The 23,551-nt window shown below is 43.1% G+C and overlaps 1 protein-coding gene across 9 annotated transcripts in view; it reads right to left on the minus strand.

Annotated features, from left to right (window-relative positions):
- Positions 1 to 23,551, minus strand: part of CSGALNACT1 (chondroitin sulfate N-acetylgalactosaminyltransferase 1) — a 327,171-nt gene that overhangs the window by 164,210 nt on the left and 139,410 nt on the right. For 4 of the 9 annotated variants that reach the window (XM_068531929.1, XM_068531930.1, XM_068531928.1 and 1 more), the window contains exon 2: positions 7,287 to 7,380. The gene's annotated coding sequence lies outside the window, so the exon portion shown is untranslated. Of the gene's footprint in view, positions 1 to 3,700; positions 3,819 to 7,286; positions 7,381 to 7,677; positions 7,868 to 8,103; positions 8,936 to 9,929; positions 10,009 to 23,551 lie in introns of those variants that run through there. The other 5 variants (XM_068531927.1, XM_068531934.1, XM_068531935.1 and 2 more) reach the window with 4 other exon arrangements.

Below are 23,551 nucleotides of genomic sequence, written 5' to 3' on the forward strand. Positions count from 1 at the left end.
GACGGATAGGTATCAAAACAAAAGGGATAAAAGTAAGGTATTTCTCATTAGTTACAAGGAGAAAAACAGCAACCATATAGTGAAGAAATGAATCATCACCTTGCCTGGGTCATCAAAATTAGCATCACCAGTGAGGGGCAGATGGGGACCTGATAAGAACACATCCCTAAGCAGAATCCCTGCTAGGAATGCACAGCGTGAATCCAACCACGAGATCACTCATCTAACCCCAAATGAATATTCTCTAAAAGAAAAATGATTGTATTCTTCAAAAACATCATTTCACAAAACAAAGACTATGAAAACGTTTCAGATTTAAGGAAGATACAGACATAACAGCTAAACGGAATGCCTGCTCCTAGTACTAGAGGGAAATGCTATAAAGGGCATTATAAGTGAACTTACAGAGTCAGAGTACAGACAGTCTGTTATCTAATAAGATAAACTGAAATAAATGTTAAACTGACTGAATGATGCCTGCACCATTGTTATATTAGAAAACATGCTTATTCTTGGGAAATACACACTGAACTATTTAGGAATAAGGGCTATGATGTATGAACTTAAAATGGTTCAGAAAAAAACCTAAGGTACAATAATCTTTATGTGTATATATACTATATAGATAGGGAGAAGGAGAGAGAGGGGAAGAGAACGCACAAATGAAAAATGGTGCAAAATATTAACAATAGGTGGATCTGGGTAAAGGCCTTATGTACTTTTGGTTCTGTTGGTTTTTTTTAACATCTTCATTGGGGTATAATTGCTTTACGATGGTGTGTTAATTTCTGCTTTATAACAAAGGGAATCAGCTATACATATACATATACCCCCATATCCCCTCCCTCTTGCGTCTCCCTCCCACCCTCCCTATCCCACCCCTCTAGGTGGTCACAAAGCACTGAGCTGATCTCCCTGTGCTATGCGGCTGCTTCCCACTAGCTATCTATTTTACATTTGGTAGTGTACGTATGTCCATACCACTCTCTCACTTCGTCCCAGCTTACCCTTCCCCCTCCCCGTGTCCTCAAGTACATTCTCTACCTCTTCGTCTTTATTCCTGTCCTGCCCCTAGGTTCTTCAGAACTTTTTTTTTTTTTTTTAAGATTCCATATATATGTGTTAGCATACAGTATTTGTTTTTCTCTTTCTGACTTACTTCACTCTGTATGACAGACTCTAGGTCCATCCACCTCACTACAAATAACTCAATTTCATTTCTTTTTATGGCTGAGTAATATTCCATTGTATACATGTGCCACATCTTCTTTATCCATTCATCTGTGATGGACACTGCATGAAAGGATACTCAACATCACTAATCATTAGAGAAATCAAAACTACAATGAGGTATCGCCTCACACCAGTCAGAATGCGCATCATCAAAAAATCTACAAATAATAAATGCTGGAGAGGGTGTGGAGAAAAAGGAACCCTCTTGCACTGTTGGTGGGAATGTAAATTGATACAGCCACTACGGAGGACAGTATGGAGGTTCCTTAAAAAACTAAAAATAGAACTACCATACGACCCAGCAATCCCACTACTGGGCACATACCCTGAGAAAACCATCATTCAAAAAGAGTCATGTACCACAATGTTCATGGTTCTATCCTTATGTTTACAACTTTTCGATAATTTGAAATTATTTCCAAATAACGTATTTTCAAACAGTAAAGTGCTGAACCACATTTGGGCATAAGAAAACAACTGCTTAAGTAACTAAACATGACACATGCACCACAGCTAAAGAATGTGCGTATCAGAAGTGTGTGGTCTTGGTGGCAGGACGTTCACCATAACCCAAGTGTGATGACAGCAGAGCACGTCGAAAGAGGCTCTCCAGTCATCAGCCTGTTAGAGGCTCTGGAGTGAGGTGCAGGGACAGTGAAAAAACTGGAGACGGCCAGCCTGAAGCAAAGGTCACGCCTCCTTCGGGGGCCCCTGGTGGAGAGGTTCTCCAAGAGGAGGTGAAGTCGGCGTTATTCTGAGGCTCCTGCGGGCAGAGCCAGGACACCCGAGCTCCCCAAAGATTCCGATTCCAAGTGAAGCCTGGGATCCTGGGTGGGTCCCCAGCATCCCAGATGACTCAGTGCAGTGGCTCAAGGACCCCGCCATGGGCTCCTGGGGGGCAAGGACCGTCCATCCCTCCAAATCTCCAGCGTCCAGCAGTGGAGGACTCATGGCCGACACCCAAGCCAATGTTTGCTTAATTAATTAATTAACCAACAAACAAGTGAATTCTTTCAATTATGGAAGCTGGGAAAGGAAAAGGGAGGAAGCAGGGACCAGAGATTGTTTTTTTTTCCATTTTAGAATAATGCAAACATTTACATCCTGTTAGTTAATATTGATAATTTCTTGCATCCCTACCATGTGCCAGGAACTTCTCAATCCTCACAACAACTCCAAAAGGTACCATTCGTTTCATTTTCTGGAAGAGGAGAAGGGCAGAGGGGTTCCGTAAGCTGTCCAGCTCACAGGATTAATAAGGGATGGAGCTGAGGCTCCAATCCCGGTTCTAGGGTCCTTGTCAAGCCAACTGCCTTGCCTCTAGAAACAGGGAAACGTAGACCTCAACGCCAATCGGCCGAACAACCAGAAGGGCCAGGGTGAGAGCCACCTGTGCCCTGAGTTGAAGAAGAAGAAATTCAGAAGAAAGGGGATGCCTAGATACACCTTTAGTCTGCTTCTAACGGGAAGAAACGCACGTTAGGACAAAGACGTCTTAGGGAGACTTGCAGCCGGCAAGTCGCCAGGCTGGTGGTCATGTACTTATGTTCCCCAAACCAAAGTAAAACACCTGGAAACAGGAGTGAGAGGGGCAGTGGGTAGGGTAAACAAGAAGTTATTGTTCTGATGCACTTTTGACTCTTTAAGTTAATTATCTTCTTTCATTCATATCCTCCTTTGTCTTAAGTTTCTCCCATGATTTTACTCAGGAAGAATGAGAGCCCTTCTCAGAGGGGAAGGCACAGATCAGGAGAAGAAGGGAGAAGAAAGACGCTGGTTTGAATCCCTCGACAGCTTGGGTGCTCCGCGTCCACGCATCCACCCTCCTTGTCAGAAGAGCAGGCGGGCCGCTCCCGGCCGGCCCACACTCACCCCCTAACCTAACCGCTCATGCCGCTGAGCATGTGCTCTATGCCAGGCACCAAAGGTGTCAAGTGGTCCCGATGGGGCTCAGGACCCTCCAGACATCTCAGGTTAGTTAACAGGAAAGAAAGGCAAGAAAATCAAATGGAATAACACCATTTAGTAAGTGCCAAAAATCGGGAGGTTAACCCGCAAGTCAGCCCAGGGGGAGAGGCCTGGAGGAAGGGACCCCAAGTCATGCAGAACGAGTAGGAACCGGCCCGGCCAATGAGCCCGGAAGGGCATCCCGGAGAGAGGACCCAGCAAAGGCCCCAGGTCAAGCCAGAGAGCCCTCAGGGTTGGCGCACCAGAGCGCAGGCCACCTGGAGGTGCTGGGAGGCCACTGGGAGACTCTGAACAGGAGCAACGTGAGCAGAGATGACGTACCTCAGAAGGGCCGCTGTGGCCGCAGGGGGCGGGTAGGGGTGAAGGTGAAGGGGCGAGGTAAGGACAGCCTGGGGAGTCCAAGTGCAGGCTGACACACGAGGAAGAGGGGTAGGTGGGATGCAGGCACCCCGCGACGGATCGCGTGAGCACCCTGAGTGACAGTAAGGAAGTCACTTACTTGGGGGGCTCTGGCTGGTGACCGAGGGGGAGCCCGAGGGGACGTAACGAGTGCAGGGTGCTGGCGGGACACGTGGCAGAGATGGCCAAGAGTCCACGGTGCCAGACGGCAGCGTGACCTGGGGACACAAATGTGAAGTCAGCAGAAGTTCACCATTTAGCACAGGGGAAACTGTGTGGATAATACAGAATGAGAGGGCAGAGAGGATGGAACGCTGGGAACAAGAGACCGGAAAGGGGGCCACAGGGATCAGCCACAGAAAGAGGGAGAAAACCAGGGAGAGTTCATTGTCACCGTACATAAGCCAAGGGAGCGAGAGTTTCAAGGGCAGTGGTCAGAGTGTCGGATGCTGGAGAGATGCGTGTCGGGTCACACGCATCTCCATAATCTGACTTCCTAGGTACTAAACTGAGAGTTAAGATGCCTTATCAAACTACAGTGAGAGGAGCAATAACACTGAGACCGAAACTCACAACCGGAAATTCATCCCAACATTTGTTTGTGAATATGAACAAACACGCTAGAGGCTGCAAATGTAGAGACGGTGCTCCCTTTGAGGATAATGGCAGCCAAAGGACAGACATCTAGCAGGTAAACAACTGTAAGCAATGGAGAAATAAGGTGGGAGGTGGCAGTGGGGCACAGAGGCCCAGCCCCAGGCCAGGCAAAGGCTCGGGAAAGGCTTTCCAGGGCTGAGTCCAGAGAAGAAACGCAGTCTGGAGGGCAAAGGACAGAGGAGGCAGGGAGGGGAGGGGCCGCCAGGACAAGACGCGGGCGTTAAGAGGCTGAAGCAAGAAACCAACGGGATGGAAGCGGCCTCTCAACGAGCAGGGCCCCGGAACAGGGCAGAAAAGACAAAAGCCAGGCCTAAGGAAGTGTCGATCAACAGGGAGAGATGGCGGCCCACTGGCAGCCGTGCACCAGTGGACACCCACGCTGGTGCCAGCGTGACCCTCCTGGTGTGGCCCGGAGAAGCCTCATCTGCGGAAAGCAAACTGTGCTCAGGAGGATAAATTAAAATTGCAGCAGCAAACGCTGACACTCATGAAAAGCCTACAGACTTTACGTCTCATTCCATTAAATGGAAAGATTTTGAGAGTCTAAAACAGGTCCCAAAGAAGGCTGCTTTATAAAACACAAACTGCTCTACTGAATTCTCTAGTTTTGCAAAAATGCGCAACTTGCCAAGTGTCTCCATTATAGCTTTATATTAGTATTTACTTATAATACATGCTTTGTTCCAGCATAAAACGGAATCAGCTACCATTTTACGTGAGCTGGTACACGCACGTCACGGGCTTGCAGAGCTGCAGAGAACGACGGGGTTATCCGTCCACAGACAGAGTTTGTACCCCTCAGACGCCAGGTGAGGAACTAAGCGGATCACAGAGGTGAGAACAGACGGGTCTGCGGCCTGCTGGGGGGAGGGGGGGGCAGGGGCGGGGCGCCCGGGAGGCCGTCGTGGAACAGGGATGACGGGGCAGTGACGGGCGCCAGCCCGGGAGGGTGTGAGGGCCAGGGGCCGGTGGCTCCTGCAGGGCCGGGTCCCCGCTTATTCCCTTTCCCACGCACCCGCTCACCCATCCATTGCTTCCTTCGGTGCCTCCAGGCGCCAGGCCCTGCTTCTGAGTGCTGGAAGCCCCACAGGCGGGTTGCTGCTGAAGGACCAGTCAACGCCCCCTGGGGGGTGGCCAGGAAGGAAGAGCTGCTGGTGGGAAGGAGAGTGTGGAGACACGGGGCGCGGAGTGGGGCACAAACACGGAGGGCAGCGCTTCACTGAGAAGGACCGGCAGCAGCACAGGCTCCGGGGGGATGCGGGGGACCCCAGGAGACCCCCCGGCAAGCCTGGCAAGGCCTCGGGCTGGTGAACATCTGCATCAGTCACCTCTCCCGGCTGGGACTCCATGAGCACCGTGCACGGGGGTGGCACACCTGCCGACCAACGCCCCAGACACTCTTTCCCCAGTTGACACCGCTGTTCCCCGCAGGTCTGGTGAAGCTCCGCTACCGAGGGACGTTCAAGTCCCCTGCGTCTATAAAGGACTCAGTCTATAAGGAGCAGTTCCCGGAAAACCGAAGGCTTTCCCAAGCTCGTACTGCCCCGCTGGAGCCTGACTCCCCGGCAATATCCAGTCTCTGCAGCGGGATGCACAGCCCACAGGCCGCCGCCAAAACCCAGCTCCGCCGCCCTCACCGCTGCGTCCTGGAGGATAAACATCTTAATCGGCTTCTGATTACTCCTCTCTTTTGTACAGTTGACTTTGGCTCTTTTCTACTATTACCTCAAGGCTTTAATATCATGGAGTTCTAATGAACTGCTCTCTTCTACATCATCCAAGTAACTCTCAAAAACATTAAACATCGCAAGACCTCAGATTAGAAGAATTCCATTATGACCCTTAAGCTGGCCTTGAGTCACTTAGACCTCTTAGCCACTCGACTTTCCACTCAGAAAAGCACTTGTGAAGAATTATTCTTTAGCTATTTTTGTTTGATTATTAACTTTGGCCAAGGTTGGTTTTATTTTTCGTTACTGGTGACTCAGATACAGTGCCTTTAACTCCTCATTCTCTACTGTTTGAGTACAAAGTGGTTCATTAACCCAAAATCACATCCTGTGTTTTGACTTTCACTCTTTTATCTTAATCAGTGTAACAAAAGTAAAAACAAAAAACACAAAATCATGAACAAAACCTCTATACAAGTTTGTTAAATGAAGGAGAAGGGTGAAGGGGTTTTCCTGAAGATATGCAAAGGCTGAGCACAGCTTACCTATTTTCATTTTTATGGCTCCAGAATCATGTCCAGAGAAAACTAAAAAAGGGCTTTTGCTCTGCTGAAGGTAAGAACCACATATACGACTTCCCATCTCATCTCATGCTGTTCCATTTCAACTAATGATGTCCCTGAGGTTCTTGTTTTTTTCAAAGTTTAGTATTGCCAGATGTAATAAAATAACATTGCCGAGAAATTCAAAATTACTGGTTACAACAGCTGAACTAAAACAACGTTCCCGAGATTTACATGCGTCCCCAGTCTGAAACCAACCGTACAATCCATCAGTGTACTACTATTCTCCAAGAATTCTAGAAAGTATTCCCCTAAGATGTTCCCCTTCAATTTCCTAAACATCTTATTTAAATAATTATTTTGTAGCATGGTGAAAATTATGATGCCCTTTTGATTATGAGTTAAATATTTGAGAAAGCTTAACATTTTGTCACAACTTCCAAAAGAACAAATGTTCCTATTTAAGTGAACTTTTTTTTAAAAGAATTATGCAGTTCTTCTAACTGTTTACATTACTGGTTTCAGGCATTTGCCACTCTGTGAAGAGACAAATTCTGAGGAAGTTGGCATAGTTAAATGTCGATTACAGGCTTTACAAGTAAAGAAAATGTTTTTCCAAAGCAGCCAAGTAATTGTATTACGTTGAAAAAGTACCCATATCTTAAAATAGTAATTTGTTATTAATGGAAAGTAAAATGAAATTTAGCACATTTCAAACATAGCCACAATACTGAATAAACTCAGATCATACAGAGGTTCATTTCTTAAGTAATTCATGATTAACAGACTCACTTACCTGGAAGTATAGGAAAAGAAGGTTACGATGAAACTACATCATTTTTTCACCGGGTAATAATATCTTGACTTCTCTCCTTGAAATGGAAAGGAATCTAAAATACAAAAAATAAAATAAAATAAAAATAGGAGTCGCCCTTGTGAATTTCCATGTCTTAAATTACGAAATTTTAAATCATTTAGGAGATAAAATACAATCCATCCAAAGTCCTGCCCCAAAAAGCAGGATGGTATTTTCCCCTTTCTATCTTAATGAGTAAAATGCAAAATATTTGTTAAAACACACACACACACAGATAATCAAGGTTTAAAACAAATGCTGAGAGCCATGTAGAAGTGTGTGTAAAAGCAAAGCAGAGTCACATGCTAGTAAAAGACCCCAAAAAGCAAACCTCGCAGCGAAGCAGGGTGCCCGCCGCCCGCTGGGGCCTGGGCGCTGCCTCCGCAGGGAAGCCGCAGCTCAGGTGGGGTCAGGGGACCGCGCACGGCGCCGGCACTTTTTTTTTTTTTTAATGGTCGTAGGAACTGAAATGTTACGAAACAGCAAATCCCCGGGAAGTTGGAGAGCCCAGCTCCCCGGGACGCGCGCCCCCGCGGACGCCCCCGCGCACCAACCCCGGGGGCGCGCACCGCCCTCGGTACCTGCCCCGCCCCGGCCCCGCGCCCCGCCTCGCAGGAACCCACCGAGCCGCCCCTGGGTCCACGGAGACCAACGCGGATGGGGAAGAGGTACGAGCAAAACACCCGGGAAGCGAAGGCAAGGAAAATACTCTGGAGAGGACTGAGCCTCCCTGTTAAGTAGATGTTAATAATGCTACCTTCAACTCATTCACGCAGAGTCGTCTTTCCCGAGTTTGTGATTTCATCTCATTTGTCTTTATAATTCAAGTCATAGCAAAAAATAAAAAATACTATATGGTTCCCTTTTCACACGCAGGAATTAAAAAAGGCCCAGGGTGGTTATACGAGGACAAAGAAAAGACTGATAAGCTGCTCAGGTCTGCGACCACTAGCTAGTCCCCCTGCTTGGCGGCGTTGGCCTCCTGGTGCTAGAGCGGGGCTGTCACATGTTTGTTCCTCCCTCCCGTTAAGTTTGAAGGTTCTCTCTGCGGCATTGGCACTAAGTCAGTACAAGTGTGAGGTGCGTCGCTGTAGAAGTTGGGAGGCCATCCGTGTGCACACACTCTCACCACTTTCCTGCGAGTGGGCCGGCCAGCCGGGGCCCGGCGGCAATGCCTCTCCTAAAAGCCACTTCCGTCCCTGCCTGGCGAATTAATCTGTGTCGAAATGGAACTGCAGTTAGCAGAAAGGCAGCAATGCCAAGATCGAATAATCACTTGGACCCGAATCTGAGTTGTTTCCTTCCTTGACAACAAATAATGTTACCCTCCAGAGTCTGCGGGCCAGGAGTTGAAATGAGTTCATAATTTGGCTTCCAGGCTCTCTTCTCATTCTCAACCACTTAAATGTCCTTTTCTGCCTTTTAGCATGCAGGGGGCAGCTTTGGAGGCTGAATCACCGACGTGGTCTTTATTGATATCCGTAATGAATATTCTTTGCCAAATAAATAAAAAGAGGAAAAGCCCACATCATTCAAAACCACATTTGTTTTAACAGCGAAACTAAATAGACTGTCGGCTCGTACTACCACATGATCATTAATAATCTAATTTGTTCTTCTCACTCCAGCAACTTGGAGAGAAACGCTCAGTGTTTTCATCTACACACAGAGGCCCCATTCATCCGGCCCCTCAGTGCCTGGTCCTGGCGATGCCAAACTGCAGGTTAATTAAGAGCCACAGGACAACCCAGCGCCTCCTCTTTTCCTAGTAAAGAACTCATTAACACTCAGATCCTTGGCTCTGGGAAGTACATCGTCTCCTTAGCAGTTCCAAACATCATGTGCCCTGAGAAGGCAGTCATCTCTAGCTGGTGATGGAAAAGGAAAGAGACAGGAAGGCAGAACCACTGGCAAGACTCCCTAGAGATCAGGGTGGGACGGGAATTAGCATCATGGAAAATTACTGGAGGTGAACCACAAGTATGCAAAGGACAGGTGGGTGTGTCCAGCTAACATACCCTGTTAGGAGGAAGGGAAGTGTCATCACCCACACGCCTACCACACGCCTCACACTGAGCAAGCGGCTCTGCATGTGAGCTCCTCCCATCCCCACAGCGATGCCATGGATGTCTGCATTAACATCCCCATTTTACAAATGGGGAAAATGAGGCTCAAAGGTGTTAAGAAACCTCTCCAACTGGTACGTGGTAGAGCCAGGATTTTTCTGACTTCAAAACCGAAGCTCGAAAAAGAGAAAGAAACACAAGCCTTTACTTCTTCTAGGATGTAACATGGCCTTGTCTGCAAGCGCTAGTCCTCACGGGTGGTTCTCCAACAGGTTCGTGGCTGCCACCAGTGGTAACCTGGCAGATATGCTGCCAGCATCCAAAGGCTGCCAGTGAGGTATTGAGAACAAAGACCCTCCCCAGGCTCCTGAATCCCTCATCCTTCATAAGAAATCACAGTGACAATACCACTCTTGGACAAGCCTTCCTGAGTATCAAAGAAATAGACAATAACAATGTGCTAAAAATAAAAGCTAAATCCAGGGAAGCAACTGCAGGTACAGAGTAGAGACAGTACCTTGCTTTGTCCAATTCAGAAAATAGTTCTCGTCGACATCCCTCAGGCTAAATCCAGGTCTGAGGGCTCCTCTCCTGTCATCTGATGCCCTGCTGTTCTCGATAGTTTGGCCTAGAGAGTGAGGATTACAGAGGGGCTTCTGTGGATTACAGAGGGGCTTCTGTGGCTTCCCGAGTTCTAGTTATGGTAAAGAGTGAGCAGGAGAAGGCAGGATGTGCCTGAGAGTGGCTGGGAGAGCGTCCATGGGAAAATCACACACTCGGTTCTGGAAATCTCCCAGTTGGGATTCTAAAGGTTGGGAAGCCTGCCTCACCCCACGGCCACAGTAATAGAGTTTGACATCCGTCAATTAGCAGCATTCCATAAATAAGTCAGCTTTTAATCATGCCAAAGAAGCCCGCCAAAAATCAACTATGGAAAAGAGCAGTTGAAAATGAGCACACTGAGATCAATACTATTTTAACAATCTAGGAAGCCGTGCTATTCAACATACAATGAATAAGCGAAAGTCAACAGCACTAGCAAAGAACTTCAAAGGCACAATTGGTCCAATGGTGTGACTATACCCATCTGTGTAGGTTAAGTTCCAAGGCTTCCTCATATTCATAAATGTAAATCTAAATCTTTAATCCATCTAAACCACGTCTGTGTCGGACACATTGATTCCTGAAATGTGAAAAGTAAGACGGGAAGACGAAAAAGCCCTTTCATCATCAGTGTGCCTAAAATAACAAACAAAAGCACCGAAAGACTAGAAACGTGTCAGCCAACTCAGGCTGCCTGGTGGGATTTTCTTTGTGCAAATGTGGATAGTAATATACATGTTTTAAAATCTTGATGGTAGTGTTTTCACTTGTATGAGTCAACGGAGTCCCCTGGGTAGCAGCACTGGGAGACACAGCAGGCTTAGGGGCGGGAACTGCGCAGCCAACTTCTAAAATTATCTTTCTCAAGAGTATGTTTCAGAAAAGCAAGTGCCCTTGCATGCTACATGTTACAAGTGGCATGTGATTATAGGCTTGACAAGATTCCTTCCACATTAAATAATTTTACTGAAAACAATATGTTTTAGGACTCAACTGACTTTAAAAGTCATGAGTTCTTCCCCCCAAATGTTGTCTTCTATTCTTCTGTGAAATGAAAAACCGGGTCTCTGTTCTGGTCTTGTGTGTACAGACGCGGACTGAATGAGAAGTTGCCCCTTTCTTATTCCTAATCCTGACCGTGAAGTCGGCCACCCTCACTTTCTTCACTTCAGTTTCTCACTCTGATAAGTGAGGATAAGCACAGATACTTCGACCAGAACTACCAAGATGATGAACAGAATTATGATGCTAAATTATTTGAAGTCTCTTTTAAAATGCATGGGTCTAGGGCTTCCCTGGTGGCGCAGTGGTTGAGAATCTGCCTGCCAATGCAGGGGACACGGGTTCGAGCCCTGGTCTGGGAAGATCACACGGGTTCGAGCCCTGGTCTGGGAAGATCCCACATGCCACGGAGCAACTGGGCCCGTGAGCCACAACTACTGAGCCTGCGCGTCTGGAGCCTGTGCTCCGCAACAAGAGAGGCCGCGATGGTGAGAGGCCCGCGCACCGCGATGAAGAGTGGTCCCCGCTTGCCGCAACTAGAGAAAGCCCTCGCACAGAAACGAAGACCCAACACAGTCATAAATAAATAAATAAAAGAACGTGAATTTCTAAAAAAAAAAAAAAAAAAAATGCATGGGTCTAATATTACCTTAAAGGTATCAAGTAGATTTCCTTATGCTCCAAGGGTTTACCAAGTGCCTCCTACCCTAGGCCGTGGGGTCCTTGTGAGGCCCCTGTGTGAGCCATCTCCACACAATCAACATGTAAACCACCAATACGGGAGAGAATGAAATGACTCACATGCTAAATAGAGACGCAAATAATATGCCGTTAAAGCATCAGAAAAAATGGGCTAGGACTGGAGAGAATGGGGGTTACATCTAATCACTCGGAAAGAAACTAAAGCGCTCTGTTTGCCGTTGATCGTAAGACCAATAACACAATCTTTCTCCTAAATCAGCTGGGATACAGACAGGTAGTTGATGCTCCTTCATAAAAGAGAGCTCTTTCGCAGCACAGTCTGCAGTTACACTCAACGGCCTCTCCCAGGAAACTCCTCCAAGGCCAGCCCTGCCCCTATGAGATGCTGCAGCTGCCAGCACGTGCTAGACAACATCACAGATGCTAATGAGGGAGACCTGCTGCACTTAAACCCTGAGCAGAGCAAGAGATTCAGGTTTTCATCTGTTATGGACTGAATATTTCTGCCCCCCCAAACTTCATATTTGAAATTTTAATCCCAGTATGTTGGTATTTGGATGTGAGGTCTTTGGGAGGTAATTAGGTCATGAGGGTGCAGCCCTCTTGAGTGGGATTATTGCCCTCATGAGACGTCGTGAGAGAGCTAGCTCGCTCTTTTTTTGCCACGTGAGGACACAGTGAGAAGTCAGCTGTCCGCAGCCTGGAAGAGGGCCCTCACCAGAACCAGACCATGCTGACACCATGATCTTGGACTTCCATCCTCCAGAACTGTGAGGAACAAGTGGCTGTTGCTGATAAGACTCCCAGCCTGTGGTGTTTTGTTACAGTGGCCTGAGCTAAACCATCATCTTAAATCTGTTGCTGTGAGATTGCATACAAGTCCATAACTTCTTAGCCTGTGTTTCCAGCTCTGTAAATAAGGGGTTGGACCAGGCCATGGTTCTCAGTGAAGGAGGATGGTCTTTATCGGCTGGCTCCCCTCCCCACTAGGATTCCATCTGTGGAAAAGATACATTGCAGAGAGGAACAAGCAACACAGACAGAGGAAGATGAGGCAGGACAGCATCTAGACTTAGATGTGAAGGGGAGGGAAGGGAACTTTAAAAAGCACAAGCTCTTGCAAGACTTAAAGTTGTGGCCTTCCTGAGTATAAAGATTCTACCAGACTAGTTGATAATGGGTAATTTGATGATCAAAATCATGGGTTTGTCCATTAACCAAACGTCACATCTCACATAACTGATAAGAGCCAGAAGCACAACCCCCCATTCACCAAAGTACACCCACCCCCCAAAGACAGAATGCTCAGGAAGAAGAGCCCGTCAGGCTGAGGTGCCCCAGGGAACAGGGACCCCTACACGGAGCAGCTCAGAGAGAACGAATGACACATTCCAGCACCATACACACCAACAAACCAGCCCCAACACAACAGAAGCAGCAACACAGAGAGGGCATGAGTGTGTGGTTCAGAAATCCCAGACCTAGTCCCAGTTCTGCCATTAAGTTATTGTGTGACCTTGGGCTGGTCACCAGCAAAATAAAAGTCTGGACCAGATCACCTCCAAGTTAACCTTCCAGCACAGAAAGTAACTGACTTTTTACCGTGTTACATAAAAATTTATCTGCTCCTAGAATCCTTTCGGCATCTTTAAGGTCAGTATATACAACTCCATTTATGGGCTCAGGTTTTAAATTAGTGCATTCCCAGGCTTCCTAGGACAACCGCCCAGAACACAAGTCTAAGGTGCAGGATGGGTGAAGTTTCTTTTCTCTGGCTTTCTTTATGATTCCCTATGGCTAAACTCTGCCCTCGCCACTGCCGAGTCTCTGCACTTCTGGCACTGAGGTTTGATCTATAGTGTTCACAGGGCTCGTAACACTGTGATAGGTGAAGAAATTAAACCTTTCGCCAAACTTGAACGGGCGTTTTGAATGGTAATTTTTATCTTCTCCCTTCTCAGATGCAGAAATGTCAACAGTTGAGAGATACTATGATGTTGGTAAAAAGTCATTACAAAAATGGACTTGCTGCCCAAATGATCTCTTATTATCTTGCAAATGTATTACTTTTGCTGTATCAATTTTTTTTAGTTTATTTCATGTTATGCTCCAGCTGCAAGGGAATTGAGAACATACTGTCCACATTTTCAAAAAAAGACTATAACATTAACAGAAGAAATATTTCACCATAAAAATGAAAACTATGTGTAAATATTCATATAATTGAATTTATTCAATCAATTTATTGAGTCAAGCCAATGGAAGGATGCTTTTTTTGTAGTGAGAGCCAACAAGACAGGAGAAAATGTTCATCTCAGTGTTCAAATAAATAAACAGTAATATTGCTTATGGATATCAATTTTTTAAAATATGCCTCCAGAATATAATGGGTGTTGCTCTCAGGGAACGTACAATTCCTATATACTATTTACTAAGTATACTGGATAACAACAAAATGAAAACTAAGAAAGAGAAACACAGATATTTAATCAAGGAGTATTTAAAAATCATTAAAATATGTTTTCATTCCATACCATGGCCAGTTAAGCAAGACAGGGGTAAAGAGTAAACAAAGAAAATATTATTGGAGTAATCAGCAGTAACAAGGAATGAACTATTGGTACACATATCAACAGGATGATAATGATGCTGGGTAAAAGAAGCCAAACAAATAGTAAACATACTGCATGATTGCATAATATAAAATTCTAGCAGATCAGCATTTGCCTGGGGACGGGTGTGGAGGGTTGGGAGGGGCCAGGAGGGAGCAGGAGGGGTAGGATGGTGGGATTACCAAGGGGCAGAAGAAAACTTTCCTGATGATGTACATATGTTCATTATCTTGATTTGGGGGGTGGTTTCATGTGTATATCAAAACTAATCAAATTGTATACTTTAAATATGTGAGTTTATTATATATCAATTATACCTCAATAAAGCTATAAAAATTATTGAGTAGAGAGACAAAAATAGGGAAAAAATTTTAAAGATTAGGAGTAGTTATATTTTGAGGCAATTAAGATACCTGTTGGATGAAAAGCTACAGAAAAAAATAGGCTACACTAGACCCATAAAAGACTACCAAAGAAAGATTTCTGATTGTTGCTATATTATATAGAGAGAATTTTTTTATTTCCTTAGGATTTTTCACAGAAATAGTTCTAACTACCCTCAGAGCCTCAATAACAATGGCTAACATTGAGCCATTTTATCCTCACCTAAGGAGTCTAAGAGTTGGGTACTACCTACTATGATGAGGATACCAAAGTTCAGAGAAGCTCACGTCCTTCACCAGCCCAGTGGTGGAGCTGGGATATGAACCCAGGTTGAGCTCCTGAAATTAAACTTCTCTCCCTCTGCTAGACAAACAGGATCCTGGACCAGTGCTGTGGGTCACAGTTTGCTGATTCACACCTCTGATGGCTTAAAGAAACTCTGTGCATTAAACGGCTACATTTCTAAGTCTGAAGTCTAATCGTGGTAGCACAGAAAAGGTCAGTAATGAAGCGGTGGTGGAAAGCAGGGGAACTGCAGCAGGGGGAGCAGGAAAAATAATACCCGGAAATCAACAGATTTGGTTTTGGCCATGTCCTCAGGGATGACTATAAACTTGGGCAAGCCATTTCTCTTCCTGGAGTCTGTCTCCTCTTTAGTAAAATCAAGGGTTTGGACTAATCAATTTCTAAGACTCCTTCCAGCTTGGTGATTTTGCCAGTCCTCTTTGGGGTAATACACCTTGCATTTTGTAACTTAGGTCAAAACTTTTCCATGACACCAAACACATTTCCAGTACAAAGCTTCCTCCATCTCTTTGAGCACCTGCACCTAGCAAATCCCTTCACTATTTCCCAGAGGCATTCTGTTCCCAAAGGACAGCGCGAAGGGAAGGCCCAAGGAAAAGGAGGACGGCCCCTCAATCAGAGCCCACCATGTTCCCCTGTACACACTAACAATCTTTTTCACTTCAAAAACACTAAAACATTGACTTGGGAGGTGTGGCCAAGATGGTGGCGTAGTAAGGCCCTGAGCTCACCTCCTCCCATGGACACACCAAAATTACAACTATTTACAGAGCAACTATTGATGAGAACAACCTAAAGACCAACAGAAAAGATTTTCCACTGCTAAAGATATAAAGAAGGAACCACGAGATGGGTGGGGGACGGAGACGTGGTGTAGTCAAGACCCATACCCCCAGGTGGGCCACCCACAAACTGCACGATAACCACAATCTCCCCAAGGAGTGAGGGGTCCGAGCTCCACATTGGGCTCCTCAGCCCAGGGGTCCTGCACTGGCAAGACGAGCTCCCAGAATGTCTGGCTTTGAAGGCCAGCAGGGCTTGTATATGGGAGAACGAGAGGGCTGTGGGAAATAGAGTTCCACTCTTAAAGGGCACACAGAATCTCACATGCTCTGGGAACCAGGGCAGAAGCAGTAATTTGAAAGAAGCCTGAGTGAGACCCTCTTGCTGATCTTGGAAAGCCTCTGAGAGAGGCAGGAGGCAACTGGGACCCCGCCCCCCCGCCCCGGGGACATAGACACTGGCGGCAGCCATTTTGAGGGCTCTTTCTGCCACCTGGGCACTGGTGCTGGCGAGCACCATTTTGGACCCCTCCCTCTAGCCTATTACTGCCAGGGGCTTGCCTGCCCACCAGTGGGCTGGCACCACTTCCAGCCCCACCACCCAGGCCATGCAGCCAGGGAGACCTGGCCCCACACACCAGCGAGCAACCAGCCACTGCACGAGGCAGGGCCTGGCAGCCAACCAGGCCAGAGGCAGTCTTGCTCACCAGCCACACCCAGAGAAGTTGGCCTCACCACAACAGAAGGGCCCACACAGCGAACACAGGGGCACCCCAGAGCATATAGCTCTGGTAAGGGCACTGTGCTGCTGGGCCCCACAGGACATCTCCTACATAAGGCCACTTCTCCAACAGGGAAATGTGACCAACCTAAAATAATACATAGAAATAAATACAGAGAATTAGGGAAAATAAGGAAACAGAGGAATATGTTCCAAACAAAAGAACAAGACAAAACCTCAGAAAAAGAACTAAATGAAGTGGAGATAAACAGTCCACCCAATAAAGAGTTCAAAGTAATGACCATAAAGATGCTCAATGAACTTGGGAAAAGAATGGATGAACCCAGTGAGAAACTTAACACAGTTAAAAAATATAAAGAAGAACCAAACAGAGACGATGAATAAAGTAACTGAAATTTAAAATACATTAGAAGGACTCAACAGTAGACTAGATGATACAAAGAAACAGATAAGTGACCTGGAAGACAAAGTAGTGGAAATCATCTAGCTGAACAGAAAAAATGAATTTTTAAAAATGAGGACAGTTTGGAATAAATTAGGAGTTCGGGATTAAAATATACACACTACTATATGTAAGATAGATAACCAACAAGGACCTACTGTATAGAACAGGGAAATATACTCAATATCTTATAATAACCTATAATGGAAGAGGATGTAAAAAAAGAATATATATATTTACATGTATATGAATAACTGAATCACTTTGCTGCACACCTGAAACTAACACAACATTGTAAATCAACAATATTTCAATAAAATAACTTTTAAAAAGAATCTAAATAAGTAAATAAATGAATAAGTATGAGGACAGTTTAAGAGACCTCTGAGACAACTCACACATACTAACATTCACATTATACGGATCCCAGAAGAAGAGACACCAAGGGATGGAGAATTTATTTGAAGAAATAATAGCTGAAAAATTCACTAACTGGGAAAGAAAACAGACATCCAGGTCCAGGAAGCACAGAGAGTCCCAAACAAGATGAACCCAAAGAGGTCCACACCAAGACATATTGTAATTAAAACAGCAAAAATTAAAGACAAAGAGAGAATCTTAAAAGCAGCAAAAAAAAGCGACTCATTATATAGAAGGGAACTCCCCTAAGACTATCCTCTGACTTTTTAGCAGAAACTTTGCAGGCCAGAAGGGAGAGGCACAATATATTCAAAATAATAACAAGAAAAAACAAACAACAACAAAAAACAAAAAAAAAACAAGAATAGTCTACCTGGCAAAGCTATCATTCAGTTTTAAGGGAGAGATAGAGAGTTTTATGTAAAAACAAAAGCTTAAAATATTCAGCACCACTAAACTGGCTTTACAGGAAATGCTAAACTTCTCTAAGCAGAAAAGAAAAGACCACAATTAGAAATTAGAAGAATGAAAAGATCACAATTAGACAAATGAAAGTAGAAAACACAGCGATCCAAAATCAGTGGGATGCAGCAGTTCTGAAAGGGAATATGAGCCTACCTCAGGGAACAACAACAAAAAATCTCCAATACACAATTCTACCTTACACCTAGAGGAACTAGAAAAAGAAGAAAAAACAAAACCCAAAGTTAGTAGAAGGAAAGAAATCATAAAGATCAGAGCAGAAATAAATAAAATAGAGACAAAAAAAAAACACAATAAAAAAGATCAATGAAATTAAGAGCTGGTTCCTTGAAAAGATAAACAAAATCGATAAGCCTTTAGCCAGATTCATCAAGAAAAATAGGGAGAGAGCCCAAATCAATAAAAACAAATGAAAAAGGAGAAATTACAACTGACACCACAGCAATACAAAGGATCATAAGAGACTACTGCAACAACTATTCAGCAATAAAATGGACAACCTGGAAGAAATGGACAAATTCTTAGAAAGGTACACTCTCCCAAGACTGAATCAAAAAGAAATAGAAAACATGAACAGACCAATTACCAGTAAGGAAATTAAATTAGTAATTTAGAAGACTCCCAATAAGCAAGAGTTTGGGACCAGATGGGTTCACAGATGAATTCTACCTTCTCAAACTATTCCAAAAAAACTGAATAGAAAGAATGCTTCCGAACTCATTCTACCAGGCCTGTATCACCCTGATACCAAAACCAGACAACAAAAGAGAAAATCACAGGCCAATATCACTGATGAACACAGATGCAAAAATTCTCAACAAAATATTAGTAAATCAAATTCACAATACATTAAAAGAATCATACACCATGATCAAGTAGAATTTATCTGAGGATACGAGGATGGTTGAATATCTGCAAATCAATCAATGTGATACACTACATTAACAGATTGAAGAATCAAAATCATATGATCATCTAAATAGATAAAGAAAAAACTTTTGACAAAATTCAAATCCATTTATGATAAAAATGCTCAACAAAATCGGTATAGAGGTAACATAACTCAACATAATAAAGGCCATATATAAGCCCACAGCTAGCATCATATGCAATGGTGAAAAGCTGAAAGCATTTCCTCTAAGATCAGGAACAAGGATGCCAGTTTTATTCAACACAGTGTTAGAAGTCCTAGTTACAGCAATCAGACAAGAAAAAGAAATAAAATGCATCCAAATTGGAAAGGAATGAGGAAAACTGTCACTGTTTGCAGATGGCATGATGCTATATATAGAAAATCCTAGAGATGTCACCAAAAAACTGTTAAAACTAATAAATGAGTTCAGTAAAGTTGCAGGATATAAAATTAATATACAGAAACCTGCTGTGTTTCTACACACTAACAACAAACTATCAGAAAGAGAAATTAAGAAAACAATCCCATTTACAATTGCATCAAAAAGAATAAAATACCTAGGAATAAGTCTAACCAAGGAGATGAAAGACACAGAAAACTATAAGACACTGATAAAAGAAATTGAAGATGACAGAAACAGATGGAAATATGTACCACGCTCGTGGATTGGAAGAATTAATATTGTTAAAATGACCATACTACTCAAAGCAACCTACAGATTCAATGCAATTCCTATCAAAATCCCAATGTCATTTTTCGCAAACTAGAATATTTTCCACAGAAATGACTTCAGACTATACTGCAAAGCTACAGCAATCAAAACAGTATGGTATGACACAGAAACAGACATATACATCAATGGAACAGAATAGAGAGCCTAGACATAAACCCATACTTATATGCTCGATTAACCTATGACAAGGGAGGGAAGACTATACAATGGGGAAAAGACAGCCTCTCCATTGAATGGTAGTGGGAAAACTGGACAACTACATGCAAAAGAATCAAACTGGACTATTTTCTCACACAATGCACAAAAATAAATTCAAAGTGGATTAAAGACTTAAATGGAGGACCTGAAACAATAAAACTCCTAGAAGAAAACATAAGCAGTATGCTCTTTGACATCAGTCTTAGCAATATTTTTGATATGTCTTCTCAGGCAAGGGAAACAAAAGCAAAAATAAATGTGACTACAGCAAACTAAAAAGCTTCTGCACAGCAAAGAAAACAATCAACAAAATGAAAAGGCAGCCTACTTAATGGGAGAAGATATTTGCAAATGATACATCTGATAAGGGGTTAATATCCAAAATATACAAAGTACATACAACTCAACATCAAAACAAACAAACACCTGATTGAAATATGAGCAGAAGACCTAAATGGCCATTTTTCCAAGAAGATGTACAGATGGCCAAGAGACACATGAAAAGATGCGCAACATCACTAATGATCAGGGAAATGCAAATCAAAACTGCAATGAGATACCACCTCATGCCTGTCAGAACAGCTATCAGCAAAAAAGACCAGAAATAACAAGAAGATGTGGAGAAAAGGGAACCCTCCTACACTGTTGGAGGGAATGTAAATTGGTACAGCCACTGTGGAAATCAGTATGGAGGTTCCTTGAAAAAGTATAAACAGAACTGCCATATAATCCAGCAATTTCACTTGTAGGTTTTTACACAAAGAAAATAAAAGCAGTAATTCAAAGAGATGTATGCACCTTTATGTTCATTGCAGCATTATTTACAATAGCCAAGGCATGGAAGCAACTTAAGTGCCCATCAGTAGATGAACGGATAAAGAAGATATGGTTTTATATATATATATATATATATATATATATATATATATATATATATATACATACATACACACACATACACACACACATACACACACACACACACACACACACACACATATATATAAAACACAGAATACTACTCGACCACTAAAAAATGAAATCTTGCCATGTGCAACAACATGGATGGATATAGAGGGTATTATGCTGAATGAAATAAGTCAGAGAAAGACAAATACTACACGATTTCTCTTATATGTGGCACCTAAAAAACAAAATAAACAAACAAAACAAAATGAAAACAGACTCTTAGATACACAGAACAAATGGGTGGTTGCCAGAGAGGAGGAGAGGGGGGTTTGGGTGCAATAAGTGAAGGGGATTAAGTGATACAAACTTCCAGTTTTATCAGTTATATAATAAATAAGTCAGGGGATGTAATACACAGCATAAGGAAGACCATTTCATAATGTATGCAAATGTCGAATCATTATGTGGTACACCTCACCTGAAACTACACATCATGTTGTATGTCAACGATATTTCAATTAAATATACATTTTTTTAAAAGTTGGTTTGGGCTTTCAGGTAGTTAAAAAGGAGGCACCCCATTGCCCACAGCTCATTCCATTTTCCCTGTAAAGCTTCCAACATCTGAGATGATCCAAAGTACTCAGCATGTTGTGGCCATGGGGCCAGGCTCCATTTATCTCCATTCCTGTTGGTTCTCTAAAGTGGCTATTCTCTCTTTACGCTAAAAACTGATCATTTTCTCTTTTTAAATAATGAATTTTTGTTACTCTTTGGAGAGACATAAAAAATAAGGGCAACTAAATAAGGCAATTGTAAACCATTTCAGCATCTATAAAACTGCCTCCTTTGTCACAAAAGAAAAGAAGAAAAGCCGCTGGAAAAAAAATGCAACTGACAGGGAACCAGATATCCCTAAAAACGACTTCTCTATGAGTTTTCTTCTCCAAATTTGAGGGTTTTAGCTGCCTTGAAAATTATTTCTGGGAAAAGCGTGTGTGGTATCAGTTATCAAGTGTGATAACTATTTTCAGGATGCATTGGTGAGGCAAATGCTTAAAAATTAAGGGAAGCATAATGTCTATTTTTCTATAATTCGACCTGTATTTCTGCTCTACATTTTTATTCTGTAGTTCATACACTCTCTTTTCATAGATACTCTGTTCTATCTCAGAACATATAATTTATATTTTTATTTTTATTGACTGACTTAGCAATCATTATACTATCAACATAATAAACCAAAAATTAAAATATAGATCACCTCTTTCCCACATAAAACTGGAGATTCACAAAGTTTGCTTCCAACCTTTATCATTGCACAGGCATGGGTTTTACGTGGTTGTGTTCAGATGTGCACACTATTTTCTAACTTTTTTGCTTGAATTCTCCATGCATCTACTTGGTCCTCACATCTGTCATTTTAAATGGAGAAATATTCCACTGTATTGCTAAAACGGTTTAATTAAGCCATCTTTCAGCTAATTGTTTCCACCCATTATAATTCAGTCAAGCATTTTTAAATAAATTAATTTTCTTTTTCCTTTTTGAGCTATTTCCTCAGGCTGTAATCTGAAAAGTGGGATTACCAGCTTAAAGACCATAATCAGCTGGGTGACTTTTATTATAAGTTGCCAGGAGCTCTCCACAAGAAGCATTACCAATTTGCAACGTCACCAGAAAAATATGAGTCTAGCTTTTTCTTCATAGTCTCTTTAACACTGGGCTTTCTGGGTTTTATTTATTTTGGGGTGATTTCAAAAGATTAATGTAAAGTATTTTAGTTCTTTGAATCTGTCATATGTTTGTTTAATACTCTTACTGCCTCTTCTTAAAAATAGGTATTGATCATCTACTACATGCCAGGTGCTTTATGTGCCTTGTAACTCACTTAATACCTCTGACTGCCTCATAAAGTAGACACTGTAAATTTCATCTTCACTTAAGAAACTGAGTCTCAAAAGCTTAAATAATGTGATTTGAAGGCTAATAGTTGATGCTGTCAGGATTCAAACTCACTATCTACTTCCTATGAATTCTCCATACACCATCCTGCCTTATAAACACAACCTTTAAACATCGTGCCAGTTTTTTTCCTCTCTTTTTTTTTTTTTGGTTTATTTATCTTGTTTATCAAGGTATAAAACACACAAGTAAAGTGATTAAGTTGCCTTCATCTTAAAGGTACAGCCAATGCGTTTTTACATACATATACACAATGTAACCACCACACAGATCAAGACACAGAGTCTTTTATCAAGACACAGAGTCTGTTATCAACTTAGGACCTTCTCTCTACTTTTTAAACACAGACAGGTTTTGTGCTTCTCGTTCTCCATAGGGCCTGGTACTGAAGCTATGCAAATAAGTGTTTAATAAACTCTCTTTAATCATAGAAGGTTGAAACCTAGAAGTGACCTCAGAGATTGTGTGTCCCAACCTCCTAAACTTCCAGATGTGGAAACTGAAGCCCAGAAGGAAAGGATCTAATATTCAGAGCTATTCCTGCCTCACCTGGCTGGCTGCTTGCCACTCCTTACACAGGAGACCCAGTGAGGCTGACAGAAAAGGCAGGGTGCACAGCAGAGAGAGGGCCTAGACAAAGATTTTGTTTTGCTATCTTTATTTTAAATGAGTCTTGAAGTAACCAAAGGGTCAAATTACAGTAAGCTGACCTTACTGTAAAACACTATCTTTTTTTACATAAAAGTATCAACACTTGAAATCAAATGAGATTGCCTGTCAGAGCAGCCTCCTTGGTTGGGTAGACACTTATTCCAATAATGCTCCATTGCTCATGACTTCTTTCGAACGCCCTCTTTTACAAGAACTTTCAGAGCTAATGAGTCAATTTTACTTTTTAAATCTATAAAATTAGCAACAACAGAATAAAAACTGGATGTTGCCT

The sequence above is a fragment of the Eschrichtius robustus genome, chromosome 21, assembly GCF_028021215.1.
Source record: "Eschrichtius robustus isolate mEscRob2 chromosome 21, mEscRob2.pri, whole genome shotgun sequence".
Classification (NCBI taxonomy): Eukaryota; Metazoa; Chordata; class Mammalia; order Artiodactyla; family Eschrichtiidae; genus Eschrichtius; species Eschrichtius robustus.